Source organism: Pleurodeles waltl, chromosome 9 (assembly GCF_031143425.1).
Source record: "Pleurodeles waltl isolate 20211129_DDA chromosome 9, aPleWal1.hap1.20221129, whole genome shotgun sequence".
In the NCBI taxonomy this organism is placed as follows: domain Eukaryota; kingdom Metazoa; phylum Chordata; class Amphibia; order Caudata; family Salamandridae; genus Pleurodeles; species Pleurodeles waltl.
In genome coordinates this window covers 723254273-723282087 of record NC_090448.1, presented here as the reverse complement: position 1 = coordinate 723282087, position 27815 = coordinate 723254273, and positions in this window count along the sequence as shown.

Here is a 27815-nt window from a genome sequence, read left to right as displayed (position 1 = left end):
GGTTTGATGGGTTCTGCAGATCGGCCAATTGGCTCACTAGCTCAACTGCCTTAACTTCACAACATGTTGTTGGCATACAGGTGGAGATGGCACATTGCAGTCGGGATGTTGCACAGGGATTGGTGCAAATAACCAATGTTCTGGGTGCAATGTAGACAGCATGCAGTGCTACAAATAGCAAACTGGGTGGTGTTGATAGTGAGAAGTTTTCTAGCCTCAGCAGTCTTACAGCCCCTGTGATGGATCCTAGGTGTCGCAGTACCAGACACAGTACTGCCTGTAAACCCACAACAAGAAATGTCAGTGAGGCCACTGAGCACTCAAGTGGAGTGCATGGACGTAGGAAGTAATGTAGAGGGCTACAGGAGACTACCGTAATATGTAGCTATACAGTTATACTATGATGCTAATAGTGTGACACTGTTAATCGCACATGTTTGCCTATAGTGCATGGCTATGTCCTATTAACACATGTGTTACCTGAAGTCAAGGTAATAAAGTTGCTAACTACAGAAATACATAATATTGAAGTGGTGTTGTCATTATTTACTTCAGAAATGGTTGTGCATGATGTCTGCATGTCTTTGCCTGCCCTCTGCTGCACTGCTCCTGTCTACTGGGTGAAGGGGTGGTAAGGGATCACCATCTTCATCTGAGTCCGGCTTCATTGGTTCAACTGGTATGCCCATCTTGTTACAATGTTGTGCAACATAGCACATGTAGCCACAATTTTGCAGGTCATCTCTGGGCTATACTGTAGTGCACCTCCACTCTTATGGATGCACCTGAAGTGGCTCTTCAGCAGTCCGAAGGTCCGCTCCACCACACTGCGGGTTGCCCTGTGTGCAGCATTGTACCTTCTCCCTGCTGGCATTGCAGGGCTCAGGTAGGGTGTCAGTATATAGGTCCGCACTGCATAGGCACTGTCTCCTGGAATGAACAGAGAGTAAACGAGTACTGTTGATCTCTGACGTCACAATAACATCAATGCAACATTGTCAACTATCACATTACCCAGTAGATATCCTTCGCCAAACTCCCCATCTAGAAGTCTTGTGTGAATTCCACTGTGGCGAAAGATGTATGAGTCACGTGTGCTACCTGGGTATTTGGCCACGAGATTGGTAATGATGTTGGAGGCATTGCTAATCACCTGTATGTTCCTGGAATTATGGTTCTTACGGTTGCGATACACATACTCAGTGGCCGATGGTGGACAGATTGCTACATGTGTTCCATTGATGGCACCTATGACATATGGGAACTGTGCAGTCTGGTAGAAATTTATTTTTGTCTGTTGTAATTCCTGTGGGGTGTTGGGGAATCTTATGGGCTCTTGTATTTTGCTCAGCATGGCATTGAAAAATGCATTGAAGAAGTGTGAGAGAGCACTCAAGGAGACCCCTCCTGCTGCTGCTATAACCCCTTGATAGCTCCCTGAGGCTAATAGGTGCAGGGAGCATAATACCTGCACATGGGTGGGTATACTATTGGTCCTGTATGTGGTGTGCTGCAGTATGGGTTGTAGATCTGCTATCAGGTCAAGTATCATGGCTGAGTTCAACCTGTACTTCTCATAAATGTCATCCTCCATCTGGTCAAATAGGGTTATGCGCACTCTGAAAATGCGCTCCTGTCTCCTCCTCCCTCTCCTCAAACCTGCCAAGATCCTCATTGCCCTCGCCATCATGTAGAATGCAGCCATTGTGGAAAAGAGGCTGAGTCATTCGGGGCCTCTTTATATCGGTTGCACCTGGTTACCACCTGATTTCAATTTGTGGTAAATTGCATGTGCAAAAGGCCATTCTGCGAATATTCACAATGTGCGAATTTTTGATGCATCTCATTGTGACATGGTTTTATGTGTCACAAACAGCGTATCGCAATGTCCGTCAGGATTTTGGAAATTGCTATCTGCGATTCGCAATTCTTTGTCGCAGTTTGCGTCATGCAAATAGCGATTCGGTAATGCATGTCGCTATTTGAGATATGTTGTTTGCGACTTACAAAACCAAATCTAAAATTAAAAAATTTTGCGATTCCTTATTTTCACACTGCAAATGCCTTTCATACATTGTGGAGGGCATTTTTGCATTCACAAACGGTCGATTTTTACGATTGGCACCGTTTGCAAATGCAAAAAAGTTTGATTCATCTGGCCCCAAATTATTTTTGTTAAAGGTTCTTGTCTAAGAGACAATGCAGGGACACTGAGAGCAGGATATGCTGTGTGCACAATTTCTGGTATCCTGGAAGCGTCTTTGCTTCGGGGATTGTATTCTGCACAAGTAGCGGAACTGGTAGTCCTTACCAGAGCGCGCCATGTTTCTGCTCAGCTGAAAGTTACCATCTATATGGATAGCCCGTATGGATTTGGAATAGTCTATGATTTTGGTCAGTTGTGGTCACAAAGAGGTTTAATGACCTCTTCTGGATCACCAGTGAGAAATGGTGAGAGAATTAAGGAATTGTTGCATGCTATCCAAATGCCTGAAAAGATTGTTGTGGTGAAATGCAGTGCACATCTGAAATCGCAAAACTTCATGACAATGGGAAATGGATATGCGGATCAAGTCGCATGGTTTTGTGCATTGAACTGTATATCATTCAAAGATAAGTGGGAACTGTTACCTGAAGAAGATGAAACATGTCCAACTTATGCATTGAAAGTAATTGATACGTTGGAAGAGTTGAAAATGTTGCAGAAAAATGTTGACAGGGAGGAAAAACATTCATGGGCCAAAATGGAATGTGTACAAAGAGAAGATGAATTGTTGTTTTCAGAAGAGGGTACATTGGTTTTGCCTACTAGTCTGTTGTCTCAAATGGCTAGGTTAGGGGAAGTCACTTCAACAATGAAGTAATTAAATTACTGTGTGCAGCATTGAACATTGAGCAGAAGTTGCATTGTAATTACCACCCTGAAGCATCAGGACTGGTGGAACAGATGAATGGTACCTTGAAGTCAAGAGTTGCAAAGATGTGTGCATCCATGAATTTGAAATGGCCTGACGCATTACCTTTAGTTCTGATGACAATTAGAAACACACCAGACAGGAAGACAGGCTTGTCACCGCATGAAATCCTTATGGGCGAGGCATGAGGTTGCCAGCGGTACCTGCAAATGCACTTGTCAACATTAGAGATGATATGGTGGGTGTTGGACTACTGCAAAGGTCTGGCTGAAGTTGTTCTCTCTTTCTCTCAGTAGGTGGAAGCCACCACACTGCCACCGATCTATAACCCAGGGTACAACCTGAGAGCCAGTGGCTGGGTTGTGGTCTGGAAACACGTGAGGAAAACATGTTTGGAGCCTTGTTGGAAAGGTCCATTCCAGGTAGTTCTGACAACTACCACAGCTCTGAAATGCGCTGGAGTTCCGAACTGGATCTACGCCAGCCACACGAAGAAAGTGCCTTGTCCTTTGGACAGTGAAGGAGATTTGTTGAGAGTACCAACAATGGCAAAACAAGTCTCAGGGCCGAAAAGAGAAGAAAGAGGAACTGAGACCGGATCAGAGCCCGTTGAGGATGGTTCAGTCACTCCTGTGAGAGACGAAGGAGAAGTCCTCCGGGAGGGTGAGAGCCAGTCTATCGCAATTGAGGCAGCAGGAGAGCCTAGTCAGAGGAGGGCTTTCCCAGAAGCAGATGATTTTGAGAGACAAACAGAGTAATTGCCAGACCACGGGGGGACAAGGAGTTGAGGTGGATCAAAGCCAATGTGGTCTAACTCCTCCTGAACCATTTGCAGGTCTGTCAAGAGAAAACACCAAGTAATAGAGGGCTGTGTGAAGCGTGGGAGTGGGAGAGAACCGCTATCCCGAGCGACTTGCAGCCACACCTACAGTAACATGTGTGTGTTCAGTTACTAGGCCCGTGCTCAGAGCTAGCGTGAGCACCAGGCCCAGACACCACAAACTGACCTTGAGGATGGATGGACCCGCGCCAGGTGCACACTCGGTCAACAGGAGGCGAACAACCTGCCGGCAGCTCAGCAGGCCTTGCGCTAGACACACGTGATACACATGTGGCCTAGACATGCCCGCTGCCGCAGCAGTCTGGGTGTGGTGCAAACCAGGCCTCAATGAGATGGGTCGCCCCAGGACAGTGAATGAGGGAGAACGTGATCACCCAGGAGGTGTTGCTACCACCATCCCGCTCTGCAGCCACAGACAAGTGTGAGCCACAAACCCACCTCACGTGGGAGTGCAGGGAAGGCATTGCTGATGTGTGTGAAGAAGGGCATCCTCAGTGCATACAACATAGTACAACCGCCGACTGCAGTGTGACCTTGTGCAGACACCCCAGGAAGCATAGAATAAGCAAAGCAGCCACCACACAGCCGGGCCCTCAGACAACGCTGCCAGGCAACGCCCGGTGACCCCTGACCCCAAAACGTCAGGCCCCCTAACACCCAGAGAACTATGGGAGTGCACACGGGGAGGAGAAAAACCAGCATTGCGACACGTGGAGCCAAGACAACAATTGAAGATGGCCAATATTCCCCAGGTGGAACCCTCTATCATGGACGGAGCCCCATCCGCACAAGCATCTAGGTGGAGTGACTGGGTAACCCTCCACATTGACGCCATGCAGATCGAAGATGAGAGAAAATGCGCAATCATGCTTCATTCAGAAGGGAAAGAACTGCATCGCTTATCCAAAACACTACCAGAGGCATCCCCCAAAACACATGCAACCCTAGTAATGGCACTCAACGGGTACTTTGCACCCATGGTCAACAAGGACTATGAACGATTCATATTCCGGCAAGCCAGGCAGCAGGAGACCGAATCCCTAGATGGCTTTTACATGAGGCTCAAAGAGTTAGTGAGCACCTGTGGATTCGCAGACGGAGAAGAAATTCAAGGACAGATTGTTCAAGGGTGCCCATCTTCCAAACTCAGGGAATGCATCCTAGAAGAACGCTGGAAAGAACAAAGAGCTGTCAAAGGCTCGAGCCTCTCAAACGGAAGCAGACCTAAACAAGCCCATAAAGACAGCACCAGTCAATGAGGTTGTGTCCGCATCTCCCCATAAGAAATAATCAAGACAAGAAGCTAACCCCAAGACATGCGGTTACTGTGGTGGCCCCGCTCACCCCCCTGCTGCCTGCCGGGCAAGAAGGAAGAAGTGTGTGGTCTGTGGAAAGAACAATCATTTCACAAAGGTATGCCGCTCCAATAAACAAGGGCTAACTCCACCGAGGGTCAACACGCTGGCTTATCTCCACAGTGACATGGATGATGATGACGAAGAGGCTGAACACATTCTCCATGCTGTGTTCACGGTAGGAGCAGCCACGCAAACTCAACATCACCTTCCTCAATGTCAAGCACATGTTGGCACCCAGTCAGTGCTAGCCACCGTGGACACAGGAGCCTTTATCAACCTGCTATCCCGAGAAATGTACCAGCAACTACAGCCACTGCCAAGACTCCAGAAAACACAAGTCAGAGTCTTTGCCTGTGGACAACACCGGCCACTGTTCCATACCCCAAATCACACAGAAAGGAGTCATGTCACTCAGTAGTATATGTCACTGAGGAGGGCAAAGAAATGCAAGACAGCGGAGGCCCTAAAGATAGTGACGTTCACTTTTGGAGTGCATCAGGAAGATGCGACCCACACTGTAGATGAGTTCCCAGAAGTATTCCAAGTAATGAGCTGTCTAAAGGGGAGAGAAGTGATGCTGCACATTGGCCAGATGGTTGAACCAATACCTCTGAGACACCGGAGAATCGCGTTTCACCTGAGGCCTCGGGTAGAGTGAGAGCTGGAAAAGCTGGAAGCGGGTGATATCATTGAAAAGTTGTCCGGACCTACCCCATGGGTATCCCCAATTGTGGTAGTGAGAAAGCCAAAACAACCAGGAGAGGTCCGCATTTGTGTGGATATGAGGCTACCCAATGCAGCGATCAAGCGGGAACGTCATCTCACCTCCAGTCTGGATAATCCGTTGGTGGAACTAAGCGAAGTATGCTGGTTCTCCAAAGTCGACCTCCGTCAGGATGTCACTAAGTAATTCTGGCTGAAAAATCGAGGTGCATCACCACTTTCTCAACCCACGTGGGACTCTGGCGATATCACCGGCTGAACTTAGGCATCTCCAGTGCCGCAGAACGATTCAGAACACAATTAGAGAGATTCTTGGTGGCCTCCCTGGAGTGATAAATGTCAGTGATGACATTCTCCTGTATGCCAAGTCAATACCTGAGCACAATAGCCGCCTCCGAGGACTACTTCAGAGAATCAAGGACTCAGGAATCATCCTCCATCGTGACGAATGCGAGTTCCTTACACAAAAATCTGTTTCTTCAGATGCACGTTTTCGTCGAACGGAATCGCTCCCAACCCGGAAAAGGTTTGCACCATCATGGAGGTCAGCTCCCCCACCACTGTGTCAGAAATCCGCAGTTTCCTCGGGTTGGTGAATCACTGTAGCCGAATCATCCCGGACCTCACCACCCTGACACAACTGACGAGGGAGATACTGAAGTCCTTCACGCCGTTGCACTGGGGAGAGGCCCAGGAGCGGGCCTTTCAGGCAACCAATATCGCTATGGATGTTAGCTGGCAAGGGCTCAGAGCCATCCTGATGCAGCGACCACCCGTAGGAGAATGGGATCCCGTGGCTTTCGCCAGCTGGTTCCTGCCCGATACGGAGCAGCGGTACTCTCAGATAGGGAAAGAAGCCATTGCTGTCCACTGGGGATGCCACCACTTTCACTTGTATGTCTATGGCCGCCCATTTGTAGTTACCACTGACCATGAGCCACTCATTCCGGTATTTCGGGGGACGACGTCAAAACCTCCCCCGAGAATCAAGAAGTGGATGTTGCAGTTGCAAGACTACACCTGTCAAGTGGAATATCAGCCTGGGTCCACTAACCTGGAGGATTATCTATCGAGACATCCCAGAGCTGCCACCCCAGAAGAGAAAGAAGCAGCCAGAGAGACAGAGGAATATGTCTGATACATGGCTGACGGTCGCGACCCAGGTCCATACCTGTGGACCAAGTCAAGCAAGCCACTGCCCAAGATGAGTGACTCCAACAGGCATTGGAAACTGCTGTCAGGGCCAACCTGTGGCACCGGTTGAAGGACAAGTGGGGCCAGAAGACCCCTGAAGCCTGAAGGTTCATGGAAAGCCTTTTCCACATGCGTCACAAGCTAGTGGCTGACCCCAACGGATGCCTGCTCCAAGGACACCACCTTGTCATCCCTACCAGCTTCCCAGACCAAGTGATCCAACTTGCCCACACTGGGCATCAGGGGATAGTAAATACCAATAGCGGGCTGTGCACAAAAGTGTGCTTCCCACTCACGGATGAACAAGTGGAGATGGTGGTGAAATCCTGTCCCTTGTGCCAAGTCACTGGTGCTCCATCCGCCCCAGCCCCAGTCATCACCGATGTGGGACAAAGCCAGCCCTGGGTATGTGCCAGTCTCAACTTTGGCAGCCTGCCTTATGGCAGATACACAATGGTCATTATCGATGACTACTCGAAGTACCCAGAAGTAAAAATCTTCTCAACACAAGGAGCCCAGGAGGTAATTAATGGCCACATTTGGCCTACTCAATAAAATACTCACTGACAATGGGCCCCCATTCCAGAGCCACTAAATGGCAGAGTACAGCAAATCATGGAACATCACCCACAGACGCACCCCCCTGAGGTAGCCCAATGGGGAAGAAGAGCGATTCATGAGAACTTTGAAAAGTAGTCTGAATTGCCCATGGTACCCACCAGCCCTACGGCTGGGTCATCTACTACTTTCTGTGTGAATACCACCTAACTCCTCACTCCACCACAGGTGAAACTCCAGGACACATCATCATGGGGAGGGTCATCGAGGACTCCATCCCACATCATCCCAAATGGACCCAAGCTCCTATGGATGACTCAAGAGTCTTCACCAAGCGCCATTTGACCAACACCTGCGCAAGTCATTGCTGCCGAGCGTGGCCTCGGACTCTCAGAGTGGGAGATCAGATGCTCCTCAGGGTTCACCACCCCAGGAGCTAATTTAGACTGCTGTTTGAGGAGACCCCCTGGACAATCACCTAGGTGAGTGGAACCAAAGTAACTGTTCGACGAGGGTCAGAGGTGGTGTCAAGGAATGTGTCTCACTTCAAAAAGTTCCACTCTCCGGTAGGACCGGCCGTCCGATCGCACTGGAATGTGACCAGCACAATAACAGAGACAATGACACAACAGCCCAATACCCGTCTGAGTCTTCCGCAGAACCCAGAGCAAAAGAAAGTGAATCGAAACTGAGTCCGACTGATCTGGGCAGCCATGCCAAAGGAGAGCCAGGCGCAGGTGTAACATCACTGGAAGGGCGAAGCGACCATGCCAATATCATCTATGAGGTAATCATGCCCCATCTGTGAGACTAAGAGACTGTGTGACACAGGAGAGACCCTTCCATAGACTAGAATTACTGGAAGTATGGTGCTGTAAGTCTGCTCCACGTTTGTTTGTTTTGTCTTCAAATAAAGGAGGAATGTAATGTTGTTAACAAAGAGGAGACAGCGCACCTGTGATGTCACGGTGCTTGCCCTGTGGACTCGCGGACCTTCCCCTGCCCTGCAGGGGTGTTTGGCATATCTCCCCCATTGTTTATGCAGAGTGTGGGTGCACCCGAGGTCACGAGATGCCAAGTAATAAAGGGCTGTGCGCAGCGCGGAAGCGGGAGAGAACCACTATCCCGAGGGACTTGCAGCCACACCTCCAGTAACGTGTGTCCTTCAGTTATTGGGCCCGCGCACAGCGCTAGCGTGTGCACCAGGCCCGACACCACAGGGAGGAAGCAGAGTGTTCAGGAGTCCCTGGCACGTAGCTATGTCAAGCAACTTCCATTTAGCTGCAAAGTCCGATGACAAGCGATTCATATTTCTAGTCACTTGTTCCATGGCCAGGATTGTAGATAGCTTATGATAGCAGTCTGTGGTACCACTGTGAGAGAGGTGGGGTTTCCCGTTTCTTCCAGTGAAATGTTATTGTTAGTTTAGCTGTGGTAACCACTGCAGGGCCATATGCCATTCAGTTGCTGACATTGCTTGTAATGTGGGAGGCTTTAAGAAAACAGAAATACCTTAGGAACAAAGGGCAGCAGGCTGCCTCCTCCTCCCAAAAGGGGCATACCACAGGACAAACCCACAAGATATGCAAGGTGTCGCCCTTGGCTCTACAACCCCTCCACTAACTGGAGCTAGATGTCAGAAACATTATGTGCAAACGGACTGGGTTGTAGTGCAAGGTGAACAATACTTTATAATTGATCTCTCACCCCATCATCAATTGGAGGACGAGTGGATATTCCTGGCTAGTTGCTCCCACAGTTTTGAAGTTACCCTAATATTCAGGGTACATTCTCATTCTAAGTTTTACCACCAGATTTGAGGGGCCTCTAGTGTAAAGAGAATTTAGTACAGATTGAATAATGTACACTTTGAGCCCATGAGTTTTGGAACAAGCATTTTTAGCCTGGTTCTGTCCTGCATTGTGCCCTCCTGTACCCCCCAGATTGGTGATCCTGTTGTAGCCTTTCATGTTCTGAGAGGCCAAATTCAAGCTTGCCGTGAAGAAACGTCTTTAGTGTAGTGGCCTCAAATATATCCGCCAACATTCTACACTGTCCTACCAGCATTCCAGGAATGCAGTGCCCTCTAGGGCAGCAATAAAATCAGGATTGTAGTGAATCGAAGTATGGCACAGGGTTGGACTCCTACCCAGGAGCCACTACATATTCATGTGTGGGGAAGGATGGCGGTGCCAACTGAGTGTGGCAGCTCTTGTCTCTAAGACCAAACTTACCAACAGTGGTGCGTGGAACGAGATCCCTATTTCTCCTAGGTGGATATCCTGGATGTCAGATAAAAGGGGGGGGGGGTCCACCAGGATGTAGTCTATCCGAGAATTAATTCTATGAACACGCAAGTAATAAGCAAATTATCTTTTTTTGTGGGATCTTCTCTCTCAAGGCATCTCTGAGGCCAAGTTCTGGAAATTAGATTTTTTGCCATCTGGAGAAAGCGTCCATCGCATCTTTCTATCCAGCCCAGGTAGGGCTTTTGCTTCTCAGGGTCAAGAGGAACTGTAAGAGTTAGGCCTCCTCTGATATTTATGGAGCATACACCATGGCCAAAGTGCTCAATTGACCACAGAGGGCCCCAATTAAGATCAGATACCTACCCTCCCTCTCTATGTGGGTCTCCAGACTATAAATGGGAAAGTATGCTTAATGAGGAGAACCATCCCTCACTGTTTAGTAGGCATGGAGGCAAAGAAGGCAGCAAGATACATTTTATGCTGGAGGCTCACGGTCTCATTCCAATAGATGTGTTTCCTGTGGACAAATAATGTCTAGCTGCTGATCCCTAAGCGACCTCCAGACAGCCCCTCTATTATCATAGGAGTTTAGGTCTCTCACATTTTGGGTAGTAATGGTTACCATGGTAGACAACTATGGAAGGTAGCGCTTGCATAGGTGCCAGTGGACCAATGTGTTATGCAAGAGAGGTACAGTATCAGACGTGCATTCCCTGGGACAAACATGCAAACCCAACCATGTAAACATAAACAAACAGCATGTGTAAATAGTGACAGGAGATTGACTCCAGTTGAAACAAAACTTGGGGCTTACCCTACCCCATAAATGTTGTGGCTGAGGACAGGAAAACTGCTTCTCACCACCATGGTGTAACTTACCTGCCACATCCAGCCTATGTCCATAAAGAGAGAAGCTAGGGTTCAGTAGTCTGTGCTGCAGCAGCATGAGTTGCTCTGTCAGAGTTTGTTTCCAAGCTTCCGCCTCCCCTTTCCCAGGCTAAAAGTCACACCACCAGATCCCAAGGTCCAGTGACCTGCAGAGGCAAGGAGTACAAAGAATGTCCATTGAAGAGTTTGGACGGTTGCCCCTTGGGTCAGTGTTAATCCCCTGATCTCTGCCCGAGAAAGGTGCTGCCCCTTGTCCATAAATGGGTGAATTTTGTCTAAAACAGTATTGTCCGGTCCTTTATTGCCACATACTGCTCATCACGCTTGGTGGAGGATGCGTTTTTTCTGTGTCACAGTCATGAGGGTCTATCGGTCTGCATACCTAACGGGGGCAAGCCTTGAATTTGTCAACCACATGGTGCCACTTTTAGCCGAGCACAAACGAGAGGCCAAAAAGGTATGACCTCATCACCCAGGTTGTGTGTGCTCTCCCGGAGTTCAGCTCTGAACTCTCCACCTGAGGGTAGCCTAAGCAATGTCCCTCTAGGTGGAGCAGGTGTGATCCTGAAATCAAAGCTCTTCGAACAGCCTACTTTACAGTGAAGTAGTGAAATTTGACCATGATGTCTCTCGACCTCTGCATCTGGCTGCATTCTTGAGGGCCCACCCTATTAACCTTGTCCATGTGTACCTTACCATGGCCGTCCCCTAGCAGATAAGAGAACATTGCAGTGGCAAAGTCTGACAGATTGTGCTCTGATACGTTCTTCACTCAGGTCCCTAACCCATAGGTTATATGCATATAACAGATTAAGATCTAAATGGGTGAAGCTGCTAAGCCGTCTACTTTGAATTAGACAATATCATATATAAGACTGATACTAGTCCCTGTCTTATTTTTACAGTTTCAAAGTTTTTGCAATCTGTCTGGTTTTGTTCAAAGCAAAATGTTGAAATTTGGTCTATGAACTGGACACTTGTAGTAAACTATTATTTTAGCATAGCCAATTATGGTTCTTTAAATCCTCAAACTTGTCCAGGGTCAAGCGTAGTTGTTATCCAGGTGGGAAGTTTCTAGGGACGAAGAGGCTTGTTGCTCCCGGAGTGAATCACAGCACCCTTCCACCTTCAGTATGTGTTGCTCACTGAGCCCACATACGTGTGCAAGTGCTGAATCTTAGAATCTAAATTGATGCAGAGGGCAGCCAGACCTTTGTCGAGGTCCTGGTGTAGTTCATCTCTCAGTTCGGATTTAAATGTGAGGAGACCCTACAGGAGGTCTTGCTTAATAAGCGCCATAACTTCCCGGTCAAAAGGTGGTTATCGAGCTCCAGGGGAGCCTCGTCAGTGTTACTGCCCGCTCTGTCCAAATATGCTAGTAGGCTCCCCCTACCCGATTTCCACTTTGGGGAGCAAGTTGGGCCTCCACACGGCCCACAGCATATGGGAGTCTCCCCCACAACACCGCCAAGCTGATCTGCAGACCCCAGAGACGGGTGAGGTTGAATAGCCCTGCAGAAGGTGTAACAAATTGAACTCCCTTTGGGGGTGAGGGGCAGAGTGCTCTTTCCAGGCACCTACGGGGCCGGTGCAAACAAGCACCATCACTGCTGAAGGGTTCTAGTTCCAGGGACCAGTGCAGGGCAGTCTAGAGAGAGGAGGTATCTGCCTCCCCCTGCTGCCACAGTCTGAAGTGTGGCCCAGAACTACAGGCCGCAGCAAATGTCCTCACGGGTCAGGGCCCAGCCATTGCAGCCCCACAGCCCATCAGCATCAAACACAATCTGAGCACCTCTTCTCTGAGGTCCCACGTAGGTGCCACATAGGCACCTGAATGGTTGGTGTGAAGTATCAGTCATTGGGCAGGTGTGACCACCTCAGCCTCTGCACCATCACATGCCGGGAACACCGCCCTCTCCAAGTCAGGCACGAGGGTGGACACCCCTACCACTTAATCAGCAGCGCAGCTCTTCCCCGCTGGCACCAGACTCCAGGAACATCCGTGCAAATTATGAAGAAGCGGCCAGACCAGGGGCTGAGAATGGAAATTGTCCAGCTAGTCCGCCATCTTGGCCAAGCCCCGAAGTGTAATACTATTTTAAAATAATGTCTTGCGAACTCGCAGTGTCTTTAATCCTAGCCTGGGACCTCATGTTACTCTAAATACACATCGCTATTCATCTGTGCACCTGCCCATAACTGGTGGTCAGTTTCTTTGTTACAAGAGGAAACAGAGTCATATTTTATTTTTTGCAAAGCATATAACAGATTAAGATCCAAATGGGTGAAGCTGCTAAGTCGTCTACTTTCAATTAGACAATATCATATATAAGACTGATACTAGTCCCTGTGTTATTTTTACAGTTTCAAAGTTTTTGCAATCTGTCTGGTTTTGTTCAAAGCAAAAAAAAAAAAATTTGGTCTATGAACTGGACACTTGTAGTAAACTATTATTTTAGCATATTCAATTGTACTTTATAGGTCAGTATGTTCAAACACTTTATCTGAAGCACTTTTTATATGTTTTTTAAAATGATATAACTGCATTTTATACTGTTTTAATATTTCTATTGTCCATGGATAATTGTATCTGAGGAATTTTCAAAAGGCAGTGGCATAGAGAAGCCAGGCTATTTTTATTTTCTGTACTCGCCCCCAGGAGGACTGATAAAAGAATGACCATCCGACGGTCATTGTCCACCTTGTCCATGAATGGGTGAATATTGTCCAAAACCGAATTGTCCAGTCCTTTAGTGCCACATACTTCCAAGTATTTCTGTTATCCTGCTGAACTCATGTCCTCTTAGTCTCTCTCTTGTGTTACCCTTGGAACAAAGGAAGGATCTCCCTGTTGTCCCAGATAACTTTAAATCTTGAAAAGGAAGAGGCAGTATTGAAGTATACGAGTTCCTAAGGCTGAGTAAAATATCATCTGCATATTGCAGAATTCTAGCTTGTGTCTATACCCTTATTTGAATGTGTGGCACAATTCAATGAGGTAATCACTTTGCCTCTGTGTCCACGTCATAATACGGATGTGGACGCTGAGGCAAAAATGCTTTTAAGAGGTGCACTAAAAGTTGGCACATTTTCAGTGTCCCTCCTCTAGGGGGGAATGGGGTCCCATGGGCCCCGCAGACATCCCCCTGCAGGTGGGTGGAGTTCCTTACTGCACCTGCCTGCGAGAGGATCTCCAATCCCCTTTAAAAGTGCAGTCGGGTTGCCGCCTGTACAGTAAAACAAGGAGCAGCCTTTAAACAACTGATCTGTATTTCAATCGAATGCGCTGCCCCCAGGGCACCACAAGTTTGCGGCTGCCCTGGGGGCAGTGCAGACATTCTAATAGGGAGCACTTTTCTTGTTTGCACAGGACACACCATTTGAAAGGTGCGCTGTGGCAAGAAGAAGGAAAGTGCGCCACTTTCTTAATACGGCCCCTGTTCACCTTTTTGCAGCTGTTACAGGATAGGAAAGAAACATCAGGTGTGAAAGTAAACAGCTTTGTCTTGTCCCCCTTCAGACAGCACAAGTGTGTGAGAGAAAGCCCATACAGTTGATTTGCACCATTGGATTTTGGTCAGGAAGCATCTGAGTTTGGTCAGGAAGTCAGGTCCAATGCCTGCTCTTTCTAATGTTCTAAATAAGTATCCCCATTTGACATGGTCAAATGCCTTCTCTGCATCCAGAAAAAGGGCCACTATGTTGTCTGGGTCACTCTAATCTTCTGTTTGAGATGAGTCAGATATGGTCCCTAGACGATTTGCCAGGGACAAACTCTACTAATTTAATCTGAACTTAGACCCATTCGCACAAGATAAAAAAGTATACTTACATATGCAGGGCTTGTTCCATCATATTCTTAGTGATCACCAAGATATAGAAATCATTCTAGACCATACACAACGTGTCTTTATAACTATACCAACAATTCAACCAATTAATGCGAGATTTGTTGACGATAGTTCATTTTTTTCAAATCAAGGAATAATTTCTTGCAGAAGCCAGGGAGGTTGAAACAATATAACTTAAAGGGGAAGCTGTTACAGTTTTCCACGATATCGCTACGCTTATGCTGACCAAGAGACAGGATTTTGAAAAAGTTACAACCCACTTGCGCAGACAGAAAATTAAATATCGATAGGGCTTCACACTTGATTGACACTCATGATAGCAAGCAAACAAGTAAGTGTCAAGACCCCAGACGCGGCCAAAGATCTGCTAAAGCTGAACCTTCCTACTGGCAAGGATAAGGCATCACATGCAACAACAGGCAAGAAATATAGGTATGACTGGGGGCCAGCAACATCATTGTGAACATGTGAAATGACTAAGAAAGTTTGCAGGAGCTCAGAATAGGACGACTGACCATTGTCAAAGACTGAAATGCACACCAAGAGCCACACACCACAAGATAAGGCCTCACCAAGGACATTCCCCAGTGACGCTCTGAGCACAAAAGCATGGAAATTGGTAAAAAGGTAGGCTATGCGACAACACCAATTCCTAGGATAAACCGACCAATGATGCCTCTCCACACACATATTCTTCATCAAAAGTGTGTTTCGTGGTCTGACAGCAGCAGGATAGCTTCAGAAGCTGCCTCTCTCCTCAAGTTCATAAGTATCTCTAGGCCACTAAGTTTTGTTCTGTTTTATATTTCAATTACTGGTTTTACAACTTTTATAGTAATTGTTATGTAAAGGGTTTGCCTCTTATTTACTATGGTGTTCCAGGGCAAATGTTCGTTCTGCATTAGGCATTTGGGTTTCTATTTGTGAAAGAAGTGGAGTGGGCTTCCTGATTTGATTGATGGTCACAGGAGGGTCTAAAGGATTTGCTAGAACGACAACGGAACATTTAGGCCCATATTTATACTTTTTTTAGCGCCGCATTTGCGTCTTTTTTTGACGCAAAAACGGCGCAAACTTACAAAACACGATTGGGGCATATTTATACTCTGTCTGCGCCGATTGTGCGTCAAAAATTGTGACGCACAATCAGCGCAAACGTTGCCCCGTATTTAAACTTTGACGTGTGCGTCATTTTTTGGATGCGGCAACCCGCCTTGCGTTAATTACATGCAAGGTAGGCGTTCCCGTCCAAAAAATGGCTTAAAGGGCCGTGCGTCGTATTTAAGCTTTCGGGCAAAAATGACGCACGGCCGGGAGCCGGAGCCAGAAAATGACGCACAGCCCGATTTGCGTAAAAAATTAACGCCTGGGTCAGGGCAGGCGTTAAAATGGGGCAAACACACCTGTATTTAATCAGAACACACAGAACAAACAGCAGAGCAGCAGAGCAGCAGAGCAGCAACAGGGAGCCATGGAGGTGATACTAATCCAGCGTGCACGCAGACGCAGAGCCCAGCAGCAACAACAGCAGCTACAACACCACCAGCAGGGACCCCAAAGGCAGCGCAGAAGGCAGGAGAGGATATTCCACCCAAGAACAACCCTTCAGTGCCTCAGGGAACACGACATCATACAGAGGTACCGGATGAACTGGCAGGCCATTCAGCAGCTGCTGCGCAACATTGAACAGAAATTGGCCCCCACTTTGGTGACACCCAGCACCATCCCAACAGAAACAAAGCTGCTTGCCGTACTTCATATGCTGGCAAGTGGCTCTTTCCAAACAAATGGTGCCCTAGTTGGCGGAATATCACAACCATCATTCTCCGCCTTTTTGCCCAAAGTACTGGATGCCATCATTCGACTGACACCCCGCCACATCTGCTTCCCTAACACACTGCAGAAGCAGCAGGAAACAAAACAGGGGTTCTACCTCATCAGTGGCTTCCGACACGTCCTTGGTGCAATCGACTGCACACATGTACGCCTTGTGCCACCTGCTGCAACTGAACACCTCTACCGCAACAGGACGCACACACATTCCATCAACGTGCAGGCCATAGTCGATCACCAGGGATTGATCACCAACATCGTGGCTAAATATCCTGGGAGTGTACATGACTCATCCATCTTCCGTCACTGCACCATCAATGAACACTTCCAGGATGGACGGTATGGCAATGGACTACTTGTTGGTAAGTACAAAAACCTACTTATATACACACTGCACAGCAACCCTCTAGGACACACAACACATACACCACAACAGCAACATGTCAACAGGAACACACTGAGGTCGTGAAATCACTAGCCATGTTTCTTAAGTCACCATTGAACCTGTCACACATCGGAAATTACTGTACAGCCTAATGTTAAGATGTCGATGAGTGTGGTTGCCTAAATGTCACCTTGCAAATTGTAAGTGTCCCAATGACCTTTACATTAATACATTGCATAAGTTTCAAGGTAAGGGATGTCCAGGGTACTTTGATATGAACGTGTTAACAACACTTTCAATTTTAACTATGAATGGAACTATCATCTCACCACCAGTGAAGACACACGGACACCTGTATCACAAGTCACAATGCTAGGGAGGGCACACTGTACTGCAAATCCCAAAACATACTGCTGACAAACGGTTAGCAGACAAACACTCGTTCAGCCAAGGAAACAACACAATGCAGATGGTACATCCTACAAGCATAGGATGCCACATTAGTACACAAAAGAGTCACAGACAACACAAGACAACTACTGCCATGAAAGGTATTTTCAATAGTGCCAGCTACATCAACATGATCCCATTCATTTTCTCTTGCAGCTGATCAGGGGTATGGCATCCAGCCATGGATTATGACACCATTTGGCAACCCAAGTACTGCTGCAGAGCGTGCATACAACACCCCCATAGAAGGACACGCAGCATTGTCGAGCGGACCTTCGGCATCCTCAAGTCAAGGTTCTGCTGCCTCGACATCACTGGTGGTAGCCTCCTATATTCCCCCGAGATGGTCTGTAGGATCATCCTCACATGTGCAATATTGCACAACATTTGTATCAATAGAAACATTCCCCTCCTGGAACCAGAGCCACACATGCCTGAAGAGGAGGAAGAGGAGGATGCTGGCCTGCAACAGGAGGGGGAACTACAGAACACAGCTGCTGGTATACGCAGACGGCAACAGATTGTAAATAATTTCTTCTGAATATGATCACCTTCACCACTTTAGTTAACGAATTTAAATAAACACCTATTCTAATCACCATATCATGGTCTGGCTATTCCTTTTTTCACACCTTCATCTCTACTTATCAGAATAAGAGTGTTGCCTCATGGAGCATTGCTGAGATACTGAGTAAGACATGGAACATCCCAGAGCTAATGTGATGCCTAACATACAATGGTCACATACACACACACTCTTAATGACATATATCATGTACATATCTCCTTTGAAGGCCAATAGCAGAGGACCACAACTATTTCACGCATACATGTTGAAAGCAAGGTCCAACGCAGTATATGGCACACAACTAAGACACCATCACTCAATAAGGGGAAAACAAGCCTCATACATGAGGCAGTCAGTGTGCTTTGGCATCACTAACAGGAATGCCTGACCAGACCTTTGACAGCAGTTAGTCAAACTGCATCCAATATTTGCAAGGACTATCTGTGACTAGAGTTCCAAAGAAGCAGAACATAGACAGCACAAGTGCCACACATATGACATGCATTGCGCACATGACATTCCATGTACATGTCAGCCCATTTCCTAACTCATTATACACCCATGCACCTGGTCACAACCCGCCTGTCGGAAGAGGTCCCTGGAATACTAAGATGTGTACCCTAATAATACCTCCTCTACACACACAGACCAACATTAGCAAACCAGTGTGCTACACCCTTTCCTATGGTATGTCATTGCCATAGAACATCTGACTGCAAGGACGTCAGGTCAATTTATACACTGTCTTCTAGTTTCAAAGCCCTGTTAGCACATGTAGATTGCTTCCCCTTGTGAAAATGTCTGCTGGCCCTTAGAATGCAATTCTCACCTACAGGACTGGTGAGAAACAGATGCAGCCCACACCTATGATCACCTCCATGCACACCACCCATTTCAAAAAGCACTGCCCCTGATGATGCCTGGAACAGCATAGGAGTTGCCATTATGTCAAATACACTGTCAACCATTGATACTAATTAAGCCGTGTAACACAGCCACTGGGTTCATTTGTCACCTTCAAAAACACAGGACGTACACAGTTTGACATGTCAACTGTCTACTTTGTCCTCAATACAGTCTCAGTCAGACCACTGATTACGTAACTTGTCAAGTAACTGGATCCTGAATCACCTTGCATTCTGTCAGCCTGACTGGCAACTGTCTGTGCGTCACACTAAAGTATCCCTGTGTCTACATATGTGCCACACTTGCGTTAGCAAACCTCCCATTCATCAGGGGGCACTGGGAATGGGCTTCTTCCATGCATACCCAAATATATTGTATAGCATCATCTGCCTTTTAACTGTACCATTTGAGTTACATCCTCTTGGAAAAGCAAAATTCATGGCCCATCCCTTGTCTGGGTTGCATTTATGCATGAATGACAAAGTGTGACAGTGTCCCAAGGTCGTAGGCAGGGATTGGGTACGGGGCTTTCAGCACAACCAGCAACCTCTGATAATGTCCATGAATAATACACAAATGTCAGGACCATGACAGTTCACACACAGCATCACAGTGCGCACAACATAGTGATGGGCCGTGTGTGGTGAATAGCTGCGAGAATAATCAGCACAGAGGCTATGATGTTCCCAGATGCAGTGGGAAGTGCAGAGGCCAACCTGTGTACAAATGTTGTAATGACACCTGCCGGAACATGACACCTGAGACATTATCTCACTCAGCACACCAAGGTTGCCCTGTTGACTGTCTCATTACACGTCTTTAGTGACATGGTGGGACAATCCACATGTTGGTTCACATGTCCACATCTACTTTAGTCACATTGATCAACCAAGGATACTCAGTAGTTACAGGAATAGCTGCCACTGACTCATGATGAGTCCTGGACCGAACTGTGACAAATTACACCCCAAACAATCTACAGGATCATCATTGGACCACACACATGAACAAGACACCTATGTGCAATTGATCACTGGAAATAAGTGAACACGTGCTGTCTTGTATGCTGGTCCACCACAGCCACTTGATAGTTGGGGGCTCACTTCTATGGCCTCAACTGTGGTGTCATCATACATATGAGATTCACCCTTGTCTGTCTGTGCAAACAACATGGTACCCACTTCCTCAATGCATGTGTATGACTCACTGTGGGATTCACCAACTAGTGCCTAGGAAGCTCTTACCAATACTCTAGGACATAGGATGTAGAAAATGTGGACCATTGACATGAACATGCGTCTGCCATCCATCTGGTGCATGCTATTTCACATGTGGTGGCTACGTGACCCTAAAACTTGGAAGTACACTTTACGGGTGTTGTTACATGTTTGACTAACACATGCCCTTGCTCATTTTCAATTTGACTTGCATCTAAGGATTGGACACATGGACGTCACATTCATACAACCATATGTACAATTATGTTTCATGTGATACACACACACTTGGTCAACCAACACATTAGTTGTCAAAGCACACACTTTGAGCCAAAGGCATTTAGGTATTGTACATATTTGCGTCACATTGCTATCCTCTCCTTATACCAAACATGCAGAATTTGTGCAACACATATATGTAGGCCACACTTATGACCATCTATTGCGTCAGCCAACTGTAAAAATACTGTGAAGGGTGTAGTGGATGATGTTCCGCTGCAGTATGATGTCACACATGTGAACATACACCATCAACACCATACTGTCTTCAATTAGCCAATCTTTGATGTGTTCAAAATGTAAAATAACCAAAAAACAAGTAAAAATGCCCCAAACCAGTTAATGCACTGTAATTTTGACGTCCCTAGCGGTGTGCGTCATTTTTTGTTTACCAAAACTGTATTTGCGTCATTTTTTTTTACGCACAGGAGTGAAATTTAGCCCGCATCCAGATATTTGTACAGTCCATGTATCATTATGTGGATGCGGGTTAATATTCACGTCTGTGCGTGAAAACAAAATGACGCAAATACAGTTTTGGTAAACAAAAAATGACGCATAGCGTGAAAAAGGCGGGACTTTTCATACAGGAAGTGATGAAATCGGATATCCTGTTTACTGATCATGTACAGTGGGTGCACTTTCACTTTCACTTTACAGTCTATGATCCTTCTAGACTGTGTGGCTGTGTAGAGAGTGTTGTCCTGAGATTTTGTGCTGTTTTTGTCCTGTGTGCTATCTGTAAAGTCTTTTTGTGAAATAAATATTGTTTGTGTATACTGTAGTACTGTGTTTTGTCTACATTTGTCCATTTATCTTGTGTTTTTCTTGTTTGTGGGAGTCTGTTGTGGGTATTGTTAGTTTGGGGATAGTTGGGCTCTTTTAGTGTTTAGGTTTACTTTTTTTCTGTCTTTGTACCCCTACTTTCACACTTTTCCCCTTTCTATTTCTTTTACCCCTATTCCTTATCGTCACTTATAAGGATGTCTGGTAGGCCACGTCTTGGCAGGATGAGGGAAGAGGAGTTGGGGGGCTTCATCTGGCTGGTGACACATTTCTTGCCACTCATGATCCAGGCAGGGGGCAGGGTCATACAGGGGTATCCGACAGAGGCGCGCAAAATCCGGTGGGGAAAGGTGCTGCATCACCTGCAGCGTGTGTATGCCAGCCAGAGGAGTGACCACCAGCTGAAGCACCGGTGGGCTGACCTCATCACCAGGGAGCAGGATCTCTTGGACCACCTGGGAATCATGATTGGTGGCACTGTTGGTGAGTACGACTTATGTTAATGTGCACGATTAAATGCTCTGTAGTGACATCAGGGGATTAGTGCAATGTCTGCCAGCTAACTTGCTGACTGTGTGTAATGCTGGGGAAATATAAGGGGATCATTGATGCACCATGGCAAGGATCACAATTGCTAGCTGTCAGTTAGCACGTGCTCAGCAAACTTACAGGTTACTTTTCCATGAAGGAAATTGGTGCGGCCTTTTTGTCAGAACAGCTAACAAAATAGAAGCCAATCATGTCTATATAGGGTACTATTGACAGAGAAGTACAGATGTACCAACATTTAGGCCAACTATGTTGACGCAATTGCTAGACTGACTTTAGAATCACTACATGATGCAGAAAATGAGTGCTGCCTTCAAGTAAATTGATAATAGCAAAGTGGCTCAGATATATGTCTCATGTGAGTCTGGTGAGTGTGGAAGGAAAGCGTTCACAGAAGTACTATGAATGTGTGGGATTATTGTGTTCCTTGATCTTTTTGGATACATGTCAGTTCTTGATTTGAAAACATCGTGAAAAGGTGTAAGGTGCCATCAGCTAACATCTTAAGATGTTTGTTGGAATTAGTTGAGCCACAATCCAAATATGGATGGCAGTCCAGGTGTATGCACATGGCTTCACATCGCCATGGTTGGTGCAAATCACCATAGCTGGGCCACATCAATTGACTATACTGTAACAACAGGATGGCTTACAAAAGTCCCTGCCCCTCCCTCTGTACATTGGGCCTATGTGCAATAAATGTGTCATGGCCACAAGGCATGTTTGACTGGTAATGCAGTCCTCAAGTAACCAGGCTTTGGATGTCTCTCTTGGATGCACATGATGAGACGATTACACTCCATAGTTCTTAGTGCTCACCAATTATGGGGCATGTTTGCAACCACATGATAGTTAGGGCAAATGTATGTGTGCAGATATGTGTGTAACTGTCACAGGAGACCCATGCTATGTACAAGTTGGCCGTGATATATCAGATCCAGTACCATCATGTCTGAATGGCTGCCATTTCATTATTAGACCTACACATTGTAAATGTTTATGAAATTGTTACACTGTGCACAGATTTTGAGCACATTTCTTCCTTCCATACCTTACAGGTGGACTGGCACCCTACACTGTGGGAGAGGTGGCGACATTTGAGGACCCGACCACTCCAGTAAGTGTTGATATGTCTGTTATGTGTGGTGTTTGCTGGTTATGGACTCGTGTGAGTTGGACGCATAGCAAGGTGTGATGCGTTGGGCAAGCTTTTCACTTGTTCCATGAGTGGGAATGCAGTTCTCACATGTTTTGAGTTTGCCAATGCGTATCCAATGGTGTCATGTAGGGATTGTAGGACATCCCTGTAGGCCCCACTGTGAGTACAGGGGATAGTAATGTGTATGACACTTGTATCACCAAGAGTCGCAATGGAAGTCAGCCCCAATTTAGTCAGCCTGTCAGACCCACATTCTCTAGGATTGGTACAGCAAATAGCTTTCCAATAGACATCTGCTTCCCTATTTACCTACGTAATTTTGAAACAGTAGGTAGAACCTCCTAGCAGCATGTACTTCCACATGTAGTGCTACAAGTCTGTGGAACCTGAGCGCAATGGCCTAGGGGTGTATGCAATTCATGATCATGGGTGTTCTAGCAACTCTGTGTCTGATGTATGTCAGGCCTCAATGGAAGTATATGTTGTGTACTAAGTTCTGGATTTGCTGACATGTCTGACCCTATGAGTGCTCTAGGGTTTGCTGACTCCTAATTGTAGATAGACCTTACCTGTGGTGTGTCTGTAGAGACAAACATGTGTGGAGTTTCCTATACACTCCTCGGTGTACATGTTGTTGGCAAATTATAGTTGTGTATCCACCCCCCAACCCTCAAACACGGCCATGGGTTTGTGAATGGGGTACCTAGTACTGATGCTACCAGTATGTTACACATACATGTGAATAAGTGACAGTTTGGTTGCATGCTAGTATACACACTCAGGTTTGGCACTTGGTACTATACTGGCAAGTCCAGTTACAACTTGCAGACCATGTGGCTTTAGTTTTGCTTTCCGTACACTGACATTTGTAGCCCAGCTCTTGGCGGAGGATATGCAGCATGATTCTTAGATGATAACTGTCAGAACTCAGATTGCAAGTCAAAGCCAGTTATTACCCATCTTGTAGGTTATGGATGTGCTTTGTGTGATGTGACCTTTGTAGTCTGGCCTGCCATATACTTCCTCAGGGACATTCAATGCTCTGTATTGTGATATGAGCTGTTACAAGTACAGTAGATGTAATGTCTGAATAACTTGCTGTGCCGTTTCACACAATGCAGTTACTAATGTAGCATATCTGCATTTGTCTTCAGAGCTGCTAACATGACTCCAGACCAGGTCCGTGAATTTCAGCGCCGGGCCATGCAATACCAGCACATCCTGCTGGTGGACTCGGGGTTCCGAAGGATGGCCTGGCGATATCGCCATGAACTGGCCTCCGGGGCATGGCGAGCCTTCCCACAGGGTGGGCCTACTTTGCCCACCATAGCCACCACAAGCACAACCACCAATCAGAGCCAGGTGGCCCCACCCACAGCTGCCACTGTTGGTCCAACATCTGCAGGACTTCCTGGCCCCAGCATTGCCACCGGTGCAGGACAGCCCACACAGACCTCCTCCACCGGTACCCAGACTGCCACTGATCCATCTGTTGACCCTGCAGCCTTCAACAGAATGGAACATAAGATGGACAAAGTGCTGTGCAAGTTGAGCCACCTGAGCCGGGACGTGCAGCACATTAAACGGCAGGTCAAGGATATTAAGAGGACCCTCCGGAGGGCCAACCTCTAGGCACTTTATTTGATAGACATGATTCCCTCCCCTCCCTCCTCTTTCCTTGTTCTTATAGTTAGTGGGCTTCGGGGGCTTAGTGTTAGGTTAGTATAGGCTGTTAGTTTAGTTAGTGTTAGTGGGTGTGGGGTGTGTATGTTAACTCAGACACCTTTCTTTGTGCAGTTTTTGTAGTGTTTACTTAGATTAGTGTGGCATGTTTATTGTGTTATTTTTGCATGGTGACAACATTTTGCTAACACTATTTGATTACTTAGTTATCCCCTGAGGAAGCATTCTTCTGTCCAACACAGCATGATGGTGTATGGTTTCTCACTTCATCAGATTTGTCCCTCAGGATGGGCAGAGTATGATGCAATCATGGGCACTGTGCAGATTTCTATGACTACATGGTATCAGGACAGTTGTATTGACAAGCTACGTAATTTGACAGAAGGCACATTTCAGTTATCTACTGCACAGTTGATATGTCACATTACCCAGAGACAGATTTGTTGTGTAAGTGCTATTTATTGAAAAGTGCTGTAGTGCTATCTGTACATTGTCCATGATTGTGAGTCCATTATAGTGACATCTTACATTGTGATCCAACACAAGGGTTTACCAAAATGCTTTTGTCATGCTGGGGTTGCTGTTTCAGACAGTGCAGAGGGACGGACTTAGCCAATGAGTAGGAGAGAGACAATCACTGGGCTGGGTGACAAGATATACAGTGGTTTGCAGAACAGTGCTTGAGTACAGTTGTTTCAAGACTGGCAAGTTACAAAGCGCAGGGCCTTGGTAATAGTTGGCCATGTGGCAGGGACTAGTGCTTCCGGGTCATTTTCCTTGTGAATGTGATCTGTTCCATGTCTTCTTCTTCTGATGTGTGTATTGCCTCCTTTGTCCTTGCTGGTGTTGGTTGTGAAGGGGCAACACACACCTCAGTGTTAGAAGACGTGGAGTCAGACATCCTGGTCGCTGCTCCCTGTGAAGGTCTTAAGGCCAGTACTGCAGCAAGGAGGGCCTGCTGGTTCTTGAGACACATGTTGACAGGATTGCTGTTGTAGGTGTTGGGTCAACTGTATTACAGCTGTGCTGATTTCCTTCTGGGTTTTCTGCAGTTCCTGCAAGATAGATGTTAGGGCTTGCATAGCTGCTGCCTGATCTGCAGATGACATCATGCACGAACGCATCCCCTCAAGGCTGGCTGCCATATTTTGCATCCTCACCCACACCTCCTTGGCCAGCTCCCGCTGTACTCCAACTACAGTTCTCTCAAAGATGGTGCCAGTGTCATCTTAGTCCTCAGCTGTATTGGAGCTGGCAGGTCTTACAATTGGGGTGGTGGGTGGTTCCTCTGCGATGGCTGCTTGTTCTGTGCTCCTCCTTGTGACAGAAGGTGGGGTCTGGAGGGTTTCAAGGACCTTTTGGATGGTCTCCTGGGGAATGTTTATCGGCTCGTCATCCATGTCATCAGGGAAATCTGGGACAGGCATATCGGCAGGAGATCCATCTTCCTCTGCAATGAAACAGGGTATAATTAGTGTGTCTGTGTTGTGGCAATTTTGATGTGACGTGCCTGCCTTTTGATGAATTCACTTTGTGATCTTGTTTTGTGTTAATTTCTCCAGTCCTTCAGATGGGCATTCTTCCAGGCCTATGGCCCACCTGTGTGTCACATGTATGTTATTGAGTTATCAGACTTGTCAGCCTCATCGCCTCTAGGTGTTGATTTATGACAAATAGAGAATTGCCACCTTCTTTTCCTACTCGACCCTCCGTGTACATCCATTCTCATGGTGAGACCTTTCACTGGCTGTGGGTGTGCTGATGGCCCTGGCAGCACACTTAACAATCTGGACCTGCCCCAATCTCTGATCGTTCACATCCACTTAAATGTAATTGACATCTGGCATATCCTATGCATGGCAATGTTATGATCCGATAAGGATGTTGACATTGTTAATGTGTCCTACTGATGTTGGGGAATGTGTGTTACATTGGATTGCCCTGATAGTCGTATCAGTGTCCTATTTCCTCCTCTGACTGTGCAGGTGTATTTCAGTGACCAGTTACATGTGTCCCCTCCTCAATGCTGTTGTCTGAGCAGTATGACATTTGGGATGTTGCCTTGTTACCCAGGCACAGGATGGACCCTGACATATGCAGCATGGGTGTGTCGTTAGTGCTGTGTAGCTCCTATTGTTGTTTACATTGGCTGATGTTTGTGACGACTAGGGGCAATGACATTTGAGAGTACTGGGGCCTTTGTCTTGTTTCTGGGGATTGTTGCAGTTGTCATCCTCACCCCCTAAGTTAGGTGTGTATGATCCATGGGGAGGTTACTGCTATTGGCTACTTGAGCTGCACACAGAGCAGAGGTGGTAGTGGCAACTGTTGTCGCAGTTACATTGCAGTTGTCGGTATGGCTAGAGGATTGCTAATAGGGCCCTAGTTAATGTAGGGGATATGTTGGCTGACGTGTGCCAGGATGTCAGTTTGACGTAGTGACCTTCCCTCCTGTCGTGGCTTTCCCTTTGCTCCATCGTTGGCATGACAGCATACCCCCATGGGACTGTTGTTGGTGCAGTGTAATGGTGTGCCCCAGCTTCTGTCTGTGCAGGCCATGCCCCCATGCCGTGCCCCTTTACCCATGCCACTCCATGTATATGATGACTTACATGCAATGTGTAGTAGGTATTCTCCCCCCCCCCCCCGGTTGCAGTTGACATTAGTGCATTTCAATTCTCCATGCAACGTACCCTGCATGTGCGTTGTTTCCTGGTAGTCTGCGCTGTCCTGTCCTTGAATCCCTGTGACGATCTCCTCAGGGATGACGGCTGCGACCATCTCCTCCATGTGATCCAGGGCCTCCTGGTGTGCTGGACTCCCACCTCCAGTCTGCAGTGCTGCCTTCCTGTTCCTGGCCATCTTTTCCTTTGTCCTGCGCTTGCAGTCATGCCAGCGTTTCTTGCACTCGATGACTGTTTTGCGTACTTCAGCCACACTGTTAATCTTGTCAACAATGTGTTGCCATATTGCCTCTCTCCTACTGATTGGCAACTTTTATGTGACAAACAGTTGGTGCTGGTGTTCCGTCACCTCTTTAACCATAATTTCCTGCTCCTCTGCACTAAAGCGACACTTTCTTTTCGTCTTAAATGTGTCCTGGTTCTTGTGTGGGTCCTCCTGGCTAGTTCCTGGTCCGCTGTAACCTTCCTGGGGTCTGTAGTGGCATCAAGGATCCATTTTGGCTCTCCTCTGGTGAAATGGCTGTGTTCGCTTTTTTTTTTTATGCTATTGCGTCAAAAAAAAAATGGCGCATATCCGGTTTGCGGTGTAGTAAATCGACCCACAGTCATTTCTGCGGCGTTAACGTCGTTTTCCTTTACGACTTGACGCCGCGGTGTGCGTCAAAAATAATGACTCCCACCTGTTGTTTGCGCCGCCGTGAGTCAAAGTATAAATATGACGCCCGCATGGCGCACCAAA